This window comes from Mus caroli, unplaced genomic scaffold (assembly GCF_978045245.1).
Source record: "Mus caroli unplaced genomic scaffold, Mus_caroli_1 scaffold_8, whole genome shotgun sequence".
In the NCBI taxonomy this organism is placed as follows: domain Eukaryota; kingdom Metazoa; phylum Chordata; class Mammalia; order Rodentia; family Muridae; genus Mus; species Mus caroli.
Window position 1 is genome coordinate 91,507,119 of NW_028227263.1, and position 17,980 is coordinate 91,525,098.

The following is a 17,980-nucleotide window of genomic DNA, read 5'->3' on the forward strand; positions in this document are numbered from 1 at the left end:
TTAGGGAGGTGGAAGTGCAGTGTTAGCAGTTGGAGACAAGTACTTTCAGCTAGCTGAGGGTGTAGCTCACTGATAGAGAGTCTAATCAATACACTGAAAGTGTTGATCTGGATGCCTGGAAAGAGCATGGTCATGATCTGTGACAAGGACAAACCAAGGCAAGCCAGACAAGTAGCTTAGAAACTATGCCAACTAGTAAGTAACATACCACTGCTGCCACCACTAGCAAGCTGTGGAAAAAAACCAATATAGAATTTAGAAATGCTATAGTAGTGACATTAATTTTTGAAGGAAGAAGAAAAGAAAAATCACAGATAGAGAAAAATTGGAACCATAAAAACGGCTGGAGAGTTGTCTCAGTAGACAGGAGAGCTAGCTGCTCTTCAAGAGGACCTGGGTTTGAGTCCCTGCACCCACATGGCAGGATACAACTGTAACTCTAGTCCCTGGAAACCCAATATCCTCTTCTGTCCTCCTAGCTTACCAAGAATGCACATGGTACACAGACATCATTCATTGAGGTACACAACACTAACACACATAAAATAATGAAATAAATAAATCTAAGAAAAATTATGAAGAGAAAAAGGAGGGATCAGAATTAAGGTACAGACAGATGAAAATGAAATAAACAGAAAAGTGTAGTATAGTACTGAACCTTAGTATTATATATATATATATATATGTTTGTGTGTGTGTGTGTGTGTAGTATATAATGGATATATATATATATTATATAATGGATATATACTATATATACACATGTATATGTACATATGTATATATCACATATGCACATGTATCTGAAAAACAGAAATATTTTTACAAAAAAAATCCCAGTCATTTATTCTTTTGTTAACATTATTTTCTTACTTAAACAATTAGTATAGAAACAGTTTTCCTTATGTCATTTTCCCTTCCTTCCTTCCTTCCTTCCTCCCTCCCTCTCTCCCTCCCTTCCTTTTTTCCTCCCTTCCTTTTTTTCTTTGTTTCAATAGGATTTCTCTGTATAGCCCTCTGCCTGTGCCTATTTTATGATTAAAGGTGTGAGCCACTGCCCAGCGACATATTCTTCCTTCCTTCCTTCCTTCCTTCCTTCCTTCCTTCCTTCCTTCCTTCCTTCCTTCCTTCCTTCCTTCCTTCCTTCCTTCCTTCCCCCCCTCTCTCTTTCTCCCTCTCTCTCTTTCCTTCTTTCTAAAAGCTAGTATAGTGATGTATGCCTTCTAAGCCAACACTTGGAAGGCAGAGACAGGTAGATCTCCTCTGAGGTCATCCTGATCTACATTATGAGTTCTAGGACATGCAAGTGATACAAAGTGATACCATGCCAGAAAAAAATCAATATGTACTTACTTATTTTATTTTATTTAATTTATTTTTTGTTTTGTTTTGTTTTGTTTTGTTTTGTTTTGTTTTGTTTTGTTTTGTTTTGTTTTGTTCCAGACAGGGTTTCTCTGTGTAGCCCTGGTTATCCTGGAACTCACTCTGAAGACCAGGCTGACCTCGAACTCAAAAATCTGCCTGCCTCTGCCTTACAAGTCCTGGGACTAAAGGCGTGTCCCACCACTGCCTGGCTACTTATTTTATCTTATGTGTATGTCTGTTTCTGAGTGTAGGTATGCACATGAGGTACATGCAGGAGTCCTCAGCGGTCAGAAGAGTAAATTGGGTTCCATGGAACTGGAGTAGCAGGCAGTTGTAAGTCTCCATGGGGATGTTGGGAACTAACCCTGGGTTTTCTTTAAAAGCAATGAATTCTCTTAAGGCAACTGCCCTGCCCACTCATGGCATTTCAGGCTCACTTCCTTCTGGCCGGTCCTCTCTTTTTTCTCTGCTCTTTCCACTGCTGTTCTTCACCATCCCCCATTCTCTCACAATGCTCTTGCCCGTTTCCCCTTTCCACTTCTCATCTTTAAAGCATTTCCCCTGGCATTTCCTTCCTCTTCCAGTTTCTTGACATATAAACTACCCACTACTCTACAAAGAGTAGCAGTGTGGCATACGAGATAGAATTTGCTGCATCTTCTTCCTGTGTCCGGATTGCCTCACGTATAGATTTTCTACTTCTATCTGCCACAGTGTGAATTTCATCATTTCAGTTTAGGGCTAAACAAAATGTCAGTGTTTTCATGCACCACATTTCCTGAGTGATCCTTGCTGTAATTTATTATTATTATTTATTTATTATTATTTTATACTAGCTTTTTGGGCTGAATATCTGTTGAGCTAGTCTGCTAGCAAACTGGACAAGGGAGGACGGATATTTTGCTCTCTAAGCCCGTGGCACAGAGCTGGTTGCCAAGCAGCTTCTGAATACTCCTGACACTTTCACCTCAAAAGTGCCGCAATTCTTTGTCACTGGACAACAATGACCAGTCCTGACCTACCCAAGTGAAGACAGTTGCCCTGTGGAATAATTCTCCTCTCTGAATATACACTTGACCCTGCAGGATGACATGGCTTAAACCAAGCACTGAATACTTGCTGAATGAGAGAAGGAAAGAAATACTTCACGCAGCTGTGTGTTGCAGATTCAGGAACATGTTTTTAAAGGTGTTAGATGACGTTTTTACATAAAAGGCAGGGAGAGAGGTGAGAGAGAATATGCCAGGAGAAACTAACCAGGCAGTTTTTATTTTTCAGTCTTGTATTAAATCCACCAGGTTGTACTCTGGATAGGAAGATAGTGCAGTGCTAGGGAGAGGTACAGCCGTGAGCTTTACTGGGGGGTACGACAGGGACAAGCTTGAGGCTAGCCGGTCAGGCCCTGATTGGTTGTTGGATGGAGCATTTCCAACTAAAGGCATGGGAGCATGCTTTCTGATGTGACTTGGTGCAGAGTTATGAAGGCAGAAGACAAACCATTAGGCTTGCCTTTCCAGGAATGATATGCCCATTGGAGGAATTGACACCTATCACCTTCTTGTAAGGAAGTTGTTGATAGATTGAAACAAAATGGTGTCATCAGTGTTAAGCTCTATCAGGACGGAGACTTGTAGGGAAGAGCCAGTGCCTCTGTCGGTTGAGTCAGCTATTTCTCTGGTGTCTGATGTCAAGAACTAAGAAGGATGGCCTATGGAGGGTTCAGGGTCTATCTCTCCTCTGCTCCTTGCTCCACGGTGCACTGTGGCTATCCATGTTCTCGTTGGAGACTCTACTTCTGTCATCCTTTCTTCCTTGTGCCCCCTTTTTCTTCTTTCTGCCACTCTAGTGAAAGGAAGGAAGGACCGCTCTTCCATGCCTTGGCTGGGTATCTGATTTCAGTTGTCCTTTATTCTGCTTGAGAAGTTCCAAGGTCTGTCTGTCTGATTTTAGCCAGGATGACAGATATTCAGAGAGAGAGAGTTGGCTCTCTGGCTGCCCACTTGCTGTGCAACAGAGGAGAATGCCAGGACCCCAAGTTGAGCAGTCCCACAGGAAGATGTCAGTAAAATGGAGCTTGCTGGCTGGTTCTCCTCTGTTCTTGGTATACTTGGTATACTTGTTCTTGGTATACTCCTCTTCCATCTGAATTACAGAGACTTTCTGCTGGGTACACTAGAGTAGTATGTGCCTTGGGTATTTGGCCAAGCTGGGGCCACATTGGTGAGCTCTTTCTGGGCAAGTTCCTGGCCACCAGGACTCTCTTGCCACTTCACAGACACAAGAGCCAAAGGGAAAAGTCAGACCCTCCCATCCAGACATTAATAGATGATAAAAACAGAGAGTAAGGAGTGAAAGAAAGGCAAAGAGATGATTGGAAAGAAAGATCCTTATGTACTACCAAGTACCATGTACTACCAATGGAGAAAATGAGATACTGAGAACTGTTTCAATGCAGACAAATTACAGCTCTATTCATAACATCTGCAGGAGCCCTTCCCATCTCATAGATGCTGATGGGACTGCTAATCAGAACATTCAATATATGGGCCTATATGGGTTATTCTTACTCAAACTACCACAGTGACTAAGACAATATTATGCTAAAATTTCTAAAGTCTCCATTTGCTGCTAGATGAAGCTTCTCAGAAGACAGTTATGCTAGGCTCCTGTCTGCAAGAATAGCAGAGTACTGTTAGAAGTGTCAGAGTAACTGGTTTCTCACATGGTGTGGGTCTCAAGTTGGGGCAGTCATTGGTTGGTTGTTCCCTCAGTCTCTGCTCCAGCATGGTCCCTGAACATCTTGTAAACAAGGTGAATTTTGGGTTGAAGATATTATGGGTGGATGTTCCCTTCTTCATCTGAAAGTCCTGCCTGGGCTACAGGAGGTGGCCACTTCAGTCTCTGTTATACAACTTTGGTAGGTATCTCAGCTAGGGTTCCCCCTTAGACTCTGTCTTAGTTAGGTTTTACTGCTGTGAACAGACACCATGACCAAGGCAACCCTTATAAGGACAAATTTGAATTGAGGATGGCTTACAGGTTCAGAGGTTCAGTCCATTATCATCAAGGCGGGAGCATGGCAGCATCAAGGTAGGCATGGTGCAGGAGGAGCTGAGAGTTCTACATCTTAACCTGGAGGCTGCTAGTGGAAGACCAGCTTCCAGGCAGCTAGGACAAAGGTATTAAATCCTACTCCCACAATGGCACACCTACTCCAACAAGGCTACATTACCTAATAGTGCCACTCCCTGCGCCAAGCATATATAAACTATCACAGACTCCCTGTATCCTCGGCTGTTCCAGGCCTCTAGCTAGTCACCAGAGATGCCCCCCCCCTTCCATTTTCATTCCGAACTCTCTCTTGCCTCCCACATATCTGAGTGCCATCCCCATCCCCTTCCTCTTCTCCTCTTTTACCAAGTTCCCTCTCTCCATCTTCCTCCAAAGACTATTTAGTTTCCCTTCTGAGTGAGATTCACCCATTCTGCCTCGAGACCTCCTTACTTCCAAGTTATTTGGTTCTGTGGATTGTAACATGGTTGAACTGCACTTTATGGCTAATGTTCATTTATAAGTGAGTACCTACCACATATGCCTATCTGTCTTTGGGTTACCTCACTCAGGATGATATTCTCAAGTTCCATCCATTTGCCTGCAAAATTCACGATGTCTTTGTTTTTAATAGCTGAATAGTATTCCATTGTATAGATGTACCACATTTTTTTTTTTAATCCATTCTTCAGTTGAGGGACATCTAAGTTGTTTCTAGTTTCTGGCTATTATAAACAAAGCTGCTATGAACATAGTTGAGCAAGTGTATTTGTGGGATGGTGGAACATCTTTTGGGTAGATGGCCAGGAGTGGTATACCTGGGCCTTGAGGTAGAACTATTTCCAGTATTCTTAGAAACTGCCAAATTGATTTTCAAAGTGGTTATGCAAGTTTGCATTCCCACCAGTAATGGAAGAGTGTTCCCCTTGCCAGCATGTGCTATCATTTAAGTATTTGATCTTATCCATTCTGACTGGTATAAGACAGAATCTCAGGGTCCTTTTGATTTGCATTTTCCTGATGACTGAGGATGCAGAAAAATTCTTTACTTCTTGGCCATTTGAGATTCCTCTGCTGAGAATTCTCTTTTTAGCTCTGTACCCCATTTTTAAATTGGGTTATTTGGATTGTTGGTTTCTAATTTATTTTTAAAATTAATTAATTAATGAATTCACTTTACATCCCAGTTGCTGTCCTCTTCCTGATTCCCCCTCACACAGTCCTTTCCCTCCCCACTCCCCTTCTCCTCTGAGAGGGTGGAGGCCCCCTCTGGGCACCCCTCCACCCTGGCACATCAAGTCTCTACAGGACTAGGCACATCCTCTCTTACTGAGGCCAGACTTGGCAAGTCCAGTTAGGGTAACATATTCCATAGATAGACAACAGCTTTAGGGAACAGCTTTTGCACCCACTCTAGTTGTTGGACAACCCACGTGAAGACTAAGCTGTACATTTGCTATATATGTGCAGGGGGCCTAGGTCCAGCCTGAGTATGCTCTTTGGTTGGTGGTTCAGTCCCTTAGAGCCCACAAGATTCCAGGTTAGTTGACTCTGTTGGTCTTCCTGTGGAGTTTTAAATCCCCTTCAGGGCCCTCAATTCTTCCCCCAACTCTTCTATAAGAGTACCTGAACTCCTTTCAATGTTTGGCTGTGTGTCTCTGCATCTGTTTTAGTCAGCTGCTGGGTGGAATCTCTCAGAGGACAGTGATGCTAGGCTTCTGCCTACAAGCATAACAAAATATTGTTAATAGTGTAAGGGATTGGTGCTTGGGATATATCTTAAGTTGGACCAGTCATTGGTTGGTCATTCCCTCCATAAATTCTGGGTTGAAAGTTTTGTGGGTGAATTGCTGTCCTTATCTCTCTACTGGGAGTCTTGCCTGACCACAGAAGGTGGTTACTTCAGGCTCCATCTCCTCCAGTCTTAGGAGTCTCAGCTAGAGTCACTCCCATAGACTCCCTGGGGCCTTGCCCCATCCCAGTGCCAAGGACCAGCCTTGGTTTGGGATTGGGTCCTGAGGAAGGTGTTTAGGGGCGGTGGAAGAAACAACTCAAAGTCAATGATGGGCTGCAAGCTGACAGCTCTGTTGTCTGCTTGCTAGATCGCTCTCTAGGTAGCTCGAAAGCCAGTTAGAAAGATTGCAAAAAAGTTGTATTAGCCCTCTGGATAGCTTTTGGGTTTTCCATCCAAAGTCTGAAAACCTACTAGACAAAACTTCTGAAGGAGATGTGTTAGCTTTCTAGAAAGCTCTTGGATTTTCCAAACAAAGTCAAAAAACCTGCAAGAAAAATTCTAAAGGAGCTGAAATAGCTCTCTAGATAGCTCAGCTCTTACATACCAAAGACCAGTCTTTCATTTACAAAGCAATTCAGTCATTTACCCAAGGTTCCCTTTTTTTTTTTTTTTTTTTTTTTTTTTTTTAATATTTTTATTACATAATTTCCTCAATTACATTTCCAATACTATCCCAAAAGTCCCCCATAGCGCCCCCCACTTCCCTACCCACCCATTCCCATTCTTTTGGCCCTGGCATTCCCCTATATTGGGGCATATAAAGTTTGCAAGTCCAATGGGCCTCTCTTTCCATTGATGGCCGAATAGGCCATCTTTCGATACATATGCAGCTAGAGACAAGAGCTCCAGGGTTCCGGTTAGTACATCATGTTGTTCCAACAATAGGGTTGCAGATCCCTTTAGCTCCTTGGGTACTTTCTCTAACTTCTCCATTGGGAGCCCTGTGATACATCCAATAGCTGACTGTGAACATCCACTCCTGTGTTTGCTAGGCCCCGGCATCGTCTCACAAGAGACAGCTATATTTGGGTCCTTTCAGCAAGATCTTGCTAGTGTATGCAATGGTGTCAGCGTTTAGAAGCTGATTATGGGACGGATCCCTGGATACAGCAGTCTCTAAATGGTCCATCCTTTCATCACAGCTACGAACTTTGTCTCTGTAGCTCCTTCCCTGGGTGTTTTGTTCCCAATTCTAAGAAGGTGCACAGTGTCCACACTTTGGTCTTCATTCTTCTTGAGTTTCATGCGTTTAGCAAATTGTATCTTATATCTTGGGTATCCTAAGTTTTGGGCTAATATCCACTTATCAATGAATACATATTGTGTGAGTTCTTTTGTGATTGTGTTACTTCACTCAGGATGATGCCCTCCAGGTCCATCCATTTGGCTAGGAATTTCATAAATTCATTCTTTTTAATAGCTGAGTAGTACTCCATTGTGTAAATGTACCATAATTTCTGTATCCATTCCTCTGTTGAGGGACATCTGGGTTCTTTCCAGCTTCTGGCTATTATAAATAGGGCTGCTATGAACATAGTGGAGCATGTGTCCTTTTTACCGGTTGGGACATCTTCTGGATATATGCCCAGGAGAGGTATTGCTGGATCCTCCGGTAGTACTATGTCCAATTTTCTGAGGAACCGCCAGACTGATTTCCAGAGTGGTTGTACAAGCTTGCAATCCCACCAACAATGGAGGAGTGTTCCTCTTTCTCCACATCCTCGCCAGCATCTGCTGTCACCTGAATTTTTGATCTTAGCCATTCTGACTGGTGTGAGGTGGAATCTCAGGGTTGTTTTGATTTGCATTTCCCTGATGATTAAGGATGTTGAACATTTTTTCAGGTGCTTCTGTGCCATTCGGTATTCCTCAGGTGAGAATTCTTTGTTCAGTTCTGAGCCCCATTTTTTAATGGGGTTATTTGACTTTCTGGAGTCCACCTTCTTGAGTTCTTTATATATATTGGATATTAGTCCCTTATCTGATTTAGGATAGGTGAAGATCCTTTCCCAATCTGTTGGTGGTTTTTTTGTCTTATTGATGGTGTCTTTAGCCTTGCAGAAGCTTTGTAGTTTCATGAGGTCCCACTTGTCAATTCTCGATCTTACAGCACAAGCCATTACTGTTCTATTCAGGAATTTTTCCCCTGTGCCCATATCTTCAAGGCTTTTCCCCACTTTCTCCTCTATAAGTTTCAGTGTCTCTGGTTTTATGTGAAGTTCCTTGATCCACTTAGACTTGACCTTAGTACAAGGAGATAGGAATGGATCGATTCGCATTCTTCTACATGTTAACAACCAGTTGTGCCAGCACCATTTGTTGAAAATGCTGTCTTTCTTCCACTGGATGTTTTTAGCTCCCTTGTCGAAGATCAAGTGACCATAGGTGTGTGGGTTCATTTCTGGGTCTTCAATTCTATTCCATTGGTCTATTTGTCTGTCACTATACCAGTACCATGCAGTTTTTATCACAATTGCTCTGTAGTAGAGCTTTAGGTCCGGCATGGTGATTCCACCAGAGGTTCTTTTATCCTTGAGAAGAGTTTTTGCTATCCTAGGTTTTTTGTTATTCCAGATGAATTTGCAGATTGCACTTTCTAATTCGTTGAAGAATTGATTTGGAATTTTGATGGGGATTGCATTGAATCTGTAGATTGCTTTTGGCAAGATAGCCATTTTTACAATGTTGATCCTGCCAATCCATGAGCATGGGAGATCTTTCCATCTTCTGAGATCTTCTATAATTTCTTTCTTCAGAGACTTGAAGTTTTTATTATACAGATCTTTCACTTCCTTAGTTAGAGTCACGCCAAGATATTTTATATTATTTGTGACTATTGAGAAGGGTGTTGTTTCCCTAATTTCTTTCTCAGCCTGTTTATTCTTTGTGTAGAGAAAGGCCATTGATTTGTTTGAGTTAATTTTATATCCAGCTACTTCACCGAAGCTGTTTATCAGGCTTAGGAGTTCTCTGGTGGAATTTTTAGGGTCACTTATATATACTATCATATCATCTGCAAAAAGTGATATTTTGACTTCCTCTTTTCCAATTTGTATCCCTTTGATCTCCTTTTGTTGTCGAATTGCTCTGGCTAGGACTTCAAGTACAATGTTGAATAGGTATGGAGAAAGTGGACAGCCTTGTCTAGTCCCTGATTTTAGAGGGATTGCTTCAAGCTTCTCACCATTTACTTTGATGTTGGCTACTGGTTTGCTGTAGATTGCTTTTATCATGTTTAGGTATGGGCCTTGAATTCCTGATCTTTCCAAGACTTTTATCATGAATGGGTGTTGGATCTTGTCAAATGCTTTTTCCGCATCTAACGAGATGACCATGTGGTTTTTATCTTTGAGTTTGTTTATATACTGGATTACGTTGATGGATTTCCGTATATTGAACCATCCCTGCATCCCTGGGATGAAACCTACTTGGTCAGGATGGATGATTGTTTTGATGTGTTCTTGGATTCGGTTAGCAAGAACTTTATTGAGGATTTTTGCATCAATATTCATAAGGGATATTGGTCTGAAGTTTTCTATCTTTGTTGGGTCTTTTTGTGGTTTAGGTATCAGAGTAATTGTGGCTTCATAGAATGAGTTGGGTAGAGTACCTTCTGTTTCTATTTTGTGGAATAGTTTGTGAAGAACTGGGATTAGATCTTCTTTGAAGGTCTGATAGAACTCTGCACTAAACCCATCTGGTCCTGGGCTTTTTTTAGTTGGGAGACTATTAATGACTGCTTCTATTTCTTTGGGGGATATAGGGCTGTTTAGATCATTAACCTGATCTTGATTCAACTTTGGTACCTGGTATCTGTCTAGGAACTTCTCCATTTCATCCAGGTTCTCCAGTTTTGTTGAGTATAGCCTTTGGTAGAAGGATCTGATGGTGTTTTGGATGTCTTCAGGATCTGTTGTTATGTCTCCTTTTTCATTTCTGATTTTGTTAATTAGGATGCTTTCCCTGTGCCCTCTAGTGAGTCTGGCTAAGGGTTTATCTATCTTGTTGATTTTCTCAAAGAACCAGCTCCTTGATTGGTTGATTCTTTGAATAGTTTTTCTTGTTTCCACTTGGTTGATTTCACCCCTGAGTTTGATTATTTCCTGCCGTCTACTCCTCTTGGGTGAATTTGCTTCCTTTTGTTCTAGTGCTTTTAGGTGTGTTGTCAAGCTGCTAATGTGTGCTCTCTCTAGTTTCCTTTTGGAGGCACTCAGAGCTATGAGTTTTCCTCTTAAAAATGCTTTCATTGCGTCCCATAAGTTTGGGTATGTTGTGGCTTCATTTTCATTGAACTCTAAAAAGTCCTTAATTTCTTTCCTTATTCCTTCCTTGACCAAGGTATCATTGAGAAGAGTGTTGTTCAGTTTCCACGTGAAGGTGGGCTTTCTATTATTTATTTTGTTATTGAAGATCAGCCTTAGTCCATGGTGATCTGATAGGATGCATGGGACAATTTCAATATTTTTATATCTGTTGAGGCCTGTTTTGTGACCAATTATGTGGTCAATTTTGGAGAAGGTACCATGAGGTGCTGAGAAGAAGGTATATCCTTTTGTTTTAGGATAGAATGTTCTGTAGATATCTGCCAGATCCATTTGATTCATAATTTCTCTTAGTTTCACTGTGTCCCTGTTTAGTTTCTGTTTCCATGATCTGTCCATTGGTGAAAGTGGTGTGTTGAAGTCTCCCACTATTATTGTATGAGGTGCAATGTGTGCTTTGAGATTTACTAAAGTTTCTTTAATGAATGTGGCTGCCTTTGTATTTGGAGCATAGATATTCAGGATTGATAGTTCCTCTTGGAGGATTTTACCTTTGATGAGTATGAAGTGTCCCTCCCTGTCTTTTTTAATGACTTTGGGTTGGAAGTCAATCTTATCAGATATTAGAATGGCTACTCCAGCTTGTTTCTTCATGCCATTTGCTTGGAGAATTGTTTTCCAGCCTTTCATTCTGAGGTAGTGTCTATCCTTTTCTCTGAGATGAGTTTCCTGTAAGCAGCAAAATGTTGGGTCTTGTTTGTGTAGCCAGTTTGTTAGTCTATGTCTTTTTATCGGGGAGTTGAGTCCATTGATATTAAGAGATATTAAGGAAAAGAAATTGGTGTTTCCTGTTATTTTTGATGTTAAAGTTGGCATTTTGTTCTTGTGGCTGTCTTCTTTTAGGTTTGTTGAGGGATTACCTTCTTTTTGTTTCTAGGGCGTGGTTCCTGTCCTTGTATTGGTTTTTTTCTGTTATTATCCTTTGAAGGGCTGGATTCGTGGAGAGATAATGTGTGAATTTGGTTTTGTCGTGGAATACTTTGGTTTCTCCATCTATGTTAATTGAGAGTTTGGCTGGGTATAGTAGCCTGGGCTGGAATTTGTGTTCTTTTAGTGTCTGTGTAACATCTGTCCAGGATCTTCTGGCTTTCATAGTCTCTGGTGAAAAATCTGGTGTAATTCTGATAGGCTTGCCTTTATATGTTACTTGGCCTTTTTCTCTTACTGCTTTTAGTATTCTATCTTTATTTAGAGCATTTGTTGCTCTGATTATTATGTGTCGGGAGGTATTTCTTTTCTGATCCAGTCTATTTGGAGTTCTGTAGGCTTCTTGTATGTTCATGGGCATCTCTTTCTTTAGATTTGGTAAGTTTTCTTCTATAATTTTGTTGAAGATGTTCGCTGGTCCTTTGAGTTGAAAATCTTCATTCTCATCCACTCCTATTATCCGTAGGTTTGGTCTTCTCATTGCGTCCTGGATTTCTTGGATGTTTTGAGTTAGGATCTTTTTGCATTTTACATTTTCCTTGATTGTTGTGCCGATGTTCTCTATGGAATCTTCTGCACCTGAGATTCTCTCTTCCATCTCTTGTATTCTGTTGCTGATGCTTGCATCTATGGTTCCAGATTTCTTTCCTAGGGTTTCTATCTCCAGTGTTGCCTCATTTTGGGTTTTCTTTATTGTGTCTACTTCCCTTTTTAGGTCTAGTATGGTTTTGTTCATTTCCATCATCTGTTTGGATGTGTTTTCCTGTTTTTCTGTAAGGACTTCTACCTGTTTGATTATGTTATCATGTTTTTCTTTAAGGATTTGTAACTCTTTAGCAGTGTTCTCCTGCAATTCTTTAAGGGATTTTTGTGCTTCCTCTTTATTGTCTTCTTCCTTTTTAGCAGTGTTCTCCTGCATTTCTTTAAGTGTGTTATTAACGTCCTTCTTGAAGTCCTCTATCATCATCAGGAGATATGCTTTTAAATCCGTGTCTAGCTTTTCCGGTGTGTTGGGGTGCCCTGGACTGGGTGAAGTGGGGGTGCTGGGTTCTGATGATGGTGAGTGGTCTTGGTTTCTGTTAGTAAGATTATTACGTTTACCTTTCGCCATCTGGTAATCTCTGGGGTTAGTTGTTATCGTTGTCACTATTTAAAGATTGGAGCAGAAGCTGTGTTCCACTCACCAGCAGTCCCAAAATCCTGCGGCGGGGGTCGTGGGTAGCTGGCGGGTGTCAGGCAACCCTGCGCTCCCGCTACCCTGGCGCTGATCCGGCCGGGTGAGGCCTGTGGCCCTACTCAGGCTGGTTTCTGCTTCCCTAACTAATGCAGTCTCAGGTCCCGCGCAATTGGATTGGAGCAGAAGCTGTGCTCCCCTCACCAGAAGTCTTAAGATCCTGTGGCGGGTGTTGTGGGCAGTTGGCGAGTGTCAGCAGACCCTGCGCCCCAGCTGCTCAGGTGCTTTTCTGACCGGAAGAGGCTTGTGGCCCTGTGTGGGCCGGATTTCTCTCTCCCCAACCAGAGCAGTCTCAGGTCCCGCGTGATTGGACTGGAGCAGAAGCTGTGTTCCACTCACCAGCAGTCCCAAAATCCTGCGGCGGGGGTCGTGGGTAGCTGGCGGGTGTCAGGCAACCCTGCGCTCCCGCTACCCTGGCGCTGATCCGGCCGGGTGAGGCCTGCGGCCCTACTCAGGCTGGTTTCTGCTTCCCTAACTAATGCAGTCTCAGGTCCTGCGCAATTGGATTGGAGCAGAAGCTGTGCTCCCCTCACCAGAAGTCTTAAGATCCTGTGGCGGGTGTTGTGGGCAGTTGGCGAGTGTCAGCAGACCCTGCGCCCCAGCTGCTCAGGTGCTTTTCTGACCGGAAGAGGCTTGTGGCCCTGTGTGGGCCGGATTTCTCTCTCCCCAACCAGAGCAGTCTCAGGTCCCGCGTGATTGGACTGGAGCAGAAGCTGTGTTCCACTCACCAGCAGTCCCAAAATCCTGCGGCGGGGGTCGTGGGTAGCTGGCGGGTGTCAGGCAACCCTGCGCTCCCGCTACCCTGGCGCTGATCCGGCCGGGTGAGGCCTGTGGCCCTACTCAGGCTGGTTTCTGCTTCCCTAACTAATGCAGTCTCAGGTCCTGCGCAATTGGATTGGAGCAGAAGCTGTGCTCCCCTCACCAGAAGTCTTAAGATCCTGTGGCGGGTGTTGTGGGCAGTTGGCGAGTGTCAGCAGACCCTGCGCCCCAGCTGCTCAGGTGCTTTTCTGACCGGAAGAGGCTTGTGGCCCTGTGTGGGCCGGATTTCTCTCTCCCCAACCAGAGCAGTCTCAGGTCCCGCGTGATTGGACTGGAGCAGAAGCTGTGTTCCACTCACCAGCAGTCCCAAAATCCTGCGGCGGGGGTCGTGGGTAGCTGGCGGGTGTCAGGCAACCCTGCGCTCCCGCTACCCTGTCGCTGATCCGGCCGCCCAAGGTTCCCTTTTGATTAACCCACGAATCAGCATTTTATGACCTTAGTCCCTTAGAAAAAATAGCAAGTACATGTTTTTTTTTTTTTTTTTGTTTTTGTTTTTTTGTTTTTTTTTTTTTTTTCTTTTTTCAAGACAGGGTTTCTCTGTATAGCCCGGGCTGTCCTGGAACTCACTTTGTAGACCAGGCTGGCCTCGAACTCAGAAATCCGCCTGCCTCTGCCTCCTGAGTGCTGGGATTAAAGGCATGCGCCACCACACCCGGTTCAAGTACATGTTTTAACATAAAAATGAACTCAGAGATCTGCCTGCCTTTGTAAACACAAACAAAAAGTTTAGCTGGGTGGAATCCTGCCCTAAGATCACTGATCACCACTCCCTTGCTTCCTGGTGTCTCTTTTATTACTTGAACCATAAACCTTGTTTTTTTTTTTTTTTTTTTTTTTTTATTCCTTTCCCTTTTACTGACTCATTAGTGCAGCTGCTTCTGTTCTTTTGGTGAAACCCCCTCATACAATTTATATTGCATCCTTATATTTCTACATAGTTGAGAAATTCTGTTTATATATTCTTGAACTCATGTTTTCAGAGTTCTTTCTCACAGTCTTAAGGGCTGTCCTGCAGGTCACAGCACTGCCATTTTGCTGAGGAATATTAGACATAGCCTTGCCTCCTGGAACTGTGCTGTTTCTGATTATTGTGGAGTCATTATCCTTGATAGAGGGAACATTCCATGATAACCCTGGCGAGGATAACATTCTCTGAAAGAGGAACATGAAGACCCATGCCTGCTGGCCCTGCTTCAGGGGTGGGAACCATGTCACTCCATCCCTCTGGAGCCATGCTGGACACACGATCTGTGTCATGTCCCAGATCTGTGGCATGTCCTAGAGATTCTACCCTCCCACCACTGACTTCTGTTCTCCTTCTCTTGCTTTCCCTACACATGATACACCCATTTGGTTAACTCCCCACCCCCAGTCCTTTTAACATACCTGCTAGCAAGACATGAATACAAATACTCATTGTAGTTTAGACAATGAATATTAACTGTTTATTTTCACATTTTCTATCTGACCTCTACTCATTTCTGAAAGAAAATCTCTGAAGATTACCTCTACTTAGCATCATAACACAAACCGGGGAAGATGACAAGACACACTTTCTAAATATGAGTAGACAATAATAATTTTAAATTTATTTTATCTTGAAAACTGATGCTTTATTAATTTCCACAGTTTCAAGCAAGTGTCATGCTTTGAAAAATAGAATCACATAATTTATCTTTTATATTTAAATGTTCTCCTTTATTTTTCAAGACTTGCAATGAAACTGATCCACAAAAAAAATGTACCTCTAAATTTTGATCTACACTGTCAATAATGAAAGCAGAATTCACAGGAGGCAATCAATTTAAAGGACTGGATAAAGCTGTGTGTGTATCTATTCTTTGTAACGATTACTAAGCTGTTCATGTCTACAGAGAATGGTTGTGTTTGTGCTGCTCCAAACCTTATCCTCTCCTATAGAATGAAGCCCCTCCCCCAACTGGAGGGCAACAGAGAGCTGAAGAGGAGGCTTCTTTTCCAGCTTTTTTGTTTGTTTGTTTGTTTGTTTTTGTTTTTTGTTTTTGTTTTTTTCGAGACAGGGTTTTCTCTGTATTGCCCTGGCTGTCCTGGAGCTCACTTTGTAGACCAGGCTGGCCTCGAACTCAGAAATCTGCCTGCCTCTGCCTCCCTAGTGCTGGGATTAAAGGCATGTGCCACCACGCCCGGATCCAGATTTTTTTTCTATAGCTCCTTTTTCTTTCTTTTTTCTTTTTTTATTGGATATTTTATTCATTTACATTTCAAATGCTATCCCCAAAGTCCCCATACCCTACCCCCTCCCCCGCCCTGCTCCCCTACCCACTCACTCCCACTTCTTGGTCCTTTAAAAAAAATAATTAATTTATTTCCTTCACATTCCAATCATAGCTTCCTTTACCTCTTCTCCTCCCTGTCCCTCCCTCTGACCTTACCTCCCAGACATCCTCTGTTCTTCATTTCTTCTCAAAAAAGGCTAAGAAAAGGGGAGACCTCCTATGGATATCAACCCACCCATCAACCCATATCAAGTTGCAGTAGGACTAGGTGCATCTTCTTCTACTAAGGCTAGGCAAAGCAGTCCAGTTAGGGGAAAGGGATCCAAAGGCAAGCAACAGAGTCAGAGCCAGCCTTGCTCTTGCTTTTATGAGTCCCACAAGAAGATCCAGCAGCATATCTCTTACACATGCGCCAACGGCCTAGGTCCATGCTCTCTGTTGGGCTGTTCAGTCTCTGTAGGCCCCAATGGGCCTAGGTTAGTTGATTCTGTTTGTTTCCTTGTGGTGTCCTTGACCTCTCTGGCTTCTTTTATCTTTTACCCTCTCTTTTATAGATTTCTCTGAGTGTCATCAAATGTTTCACTCTCAGTTTCTACATCTGTCTCCTCCAGGTGCTGTTTTTTCCCCCCCAGGTTTTAAAAAGAATATTTCACAATAAATTTATTTCTCAGAAAATGTTGAACCGGAGGTATTGATCAGATATCACAGGGGCATGATGAGCAAGTCATAGTGTAGATTATCATTTAGGAATTTTTTGGCTAAGGATAGAATTCTCTATGTGCGTACAATATTGTACCTAAGAGTTTCTTAATGCATTCATTTTTGATTTGGAGTACAATCAGCACTGGGGTTGACAGTTTAACCCATGGGAAGATGATGAAAACACACGATTTTATCCTTGTCTCCTCCTAATCATTATACTGATGAATGCATCTGAGCTTCCAGGAATTACTCTAAACACGTCAGGTATGGCAACTCATATATCCCAACTTTTCTCAGTAGAAATACTTTTATTTCCATTTTACTGTTGTTCGACTGATGTGCAAACACATAAAAGTGGCTTGTTCAATATTTACATATACTAGTTCAATCCACACAATTTGACTCCGGATTTCACCCTCCCCTTTAAAATTTTTTTTTCCAGTCCTGAATATAAGTGTAGTTCTGAGTGTGGCAATGTAGACAAGATGAATGGTATCTGGAATTGCAGGCATTGAGATATGTGATATGGGTGCTACCAATAGAAATAGAGAGCTCAGCAAAAGCAGTATCTATTCTTAACTGCTGAGCCATCTCTCCAACTCCCAGATTTCATCTCTGCATCATTGCACTGTTTCATCTTCTTAGAAATAATTAGTACAGGCAGTTAAATCCAGTATCTCATGCTTAGTAGCCAAGAGTCCTTATTTACCAAGTAGTCCAAGAGTTTTACTTGCCTTTTGATTTTTTAAAACAATTTTGTTTATTAGATATTTTCTTCATTTACAGTTCAAATGCTATCCTAAAAGTCCCTTATACTCTCCCCCACCCTTCTCTCCAATCCACCCACTCCCAATTCCTGATCCTGGTATTCCCCTATATTGGTGCATATAATCTTTGCAAGACCAAGTGCCTCTCCTCCCAATGATGTCCAACTAGGCCATCTTCTGCTACATATGCAGCTAGAGACACGAGTTCCCAGGGTACTGGTTATTGTTGTTCCACCTATAGGGTTACAGACCCCTTCAGCTCCTTGGGTACTTTCTCTAGCTCCTCCATTGGGGGCCATGTGTTCCATCCAATAGATGACTGTGAGCATCCATTTCTGTATTTATAAGTCATTGGCATAGCCTCACAAGAGTCAGCTACATCAGGCTCCTGCCAGCAAAATCTTGCTGGCATCCACATTAGTGTCTGGGTTTGGTGGTTGTTTATGGGATGGATCCCCACGTGGGACAGTCTCTAGACAGTTCTGTCTTTTGTCTCAAACTTTGTCTCTGTAACTCCTTTCATGGGTATTTTGTTCCCCATTCTCAGAAGGAACGAAGTATCCACATTTTGGTCTTCCTTATTCTTGAGTTTTATGTTTTTTGCAAATTGTATCTTGGCTATTCTAAGTTTCTGGGCTAATATACACTTATCAGTGAGTGCATATCAAGTGTGTTCTTTTGTGATTGGGTTACCTCACTCAGGATGATATCCTCCAGATCCATCCATTTGCCTAAGAATTTTA

At 42.5% G+C, this 17,980-nt stretch overlaps 1 non-coding gene across 1 annotated transcript; it reads right to left on the bottom strand.

The window, feature by feature from the left end:
- Window positions 1-6,667: 6,667 nt before the first annotated feature.
- LOC115031582 (U7 small nuclear RNA) lies at window positions 6,668-6,729 on the bottom strand. The gene has a single exon (XR_003837261.1). It is a non-coding gene; the product is annotated as a U7 small nuclear RNA (small nuclear RNA).
- Between the last annotated feature and the right edge of the window lie 11,251 nt (window positions 6,730-17,980).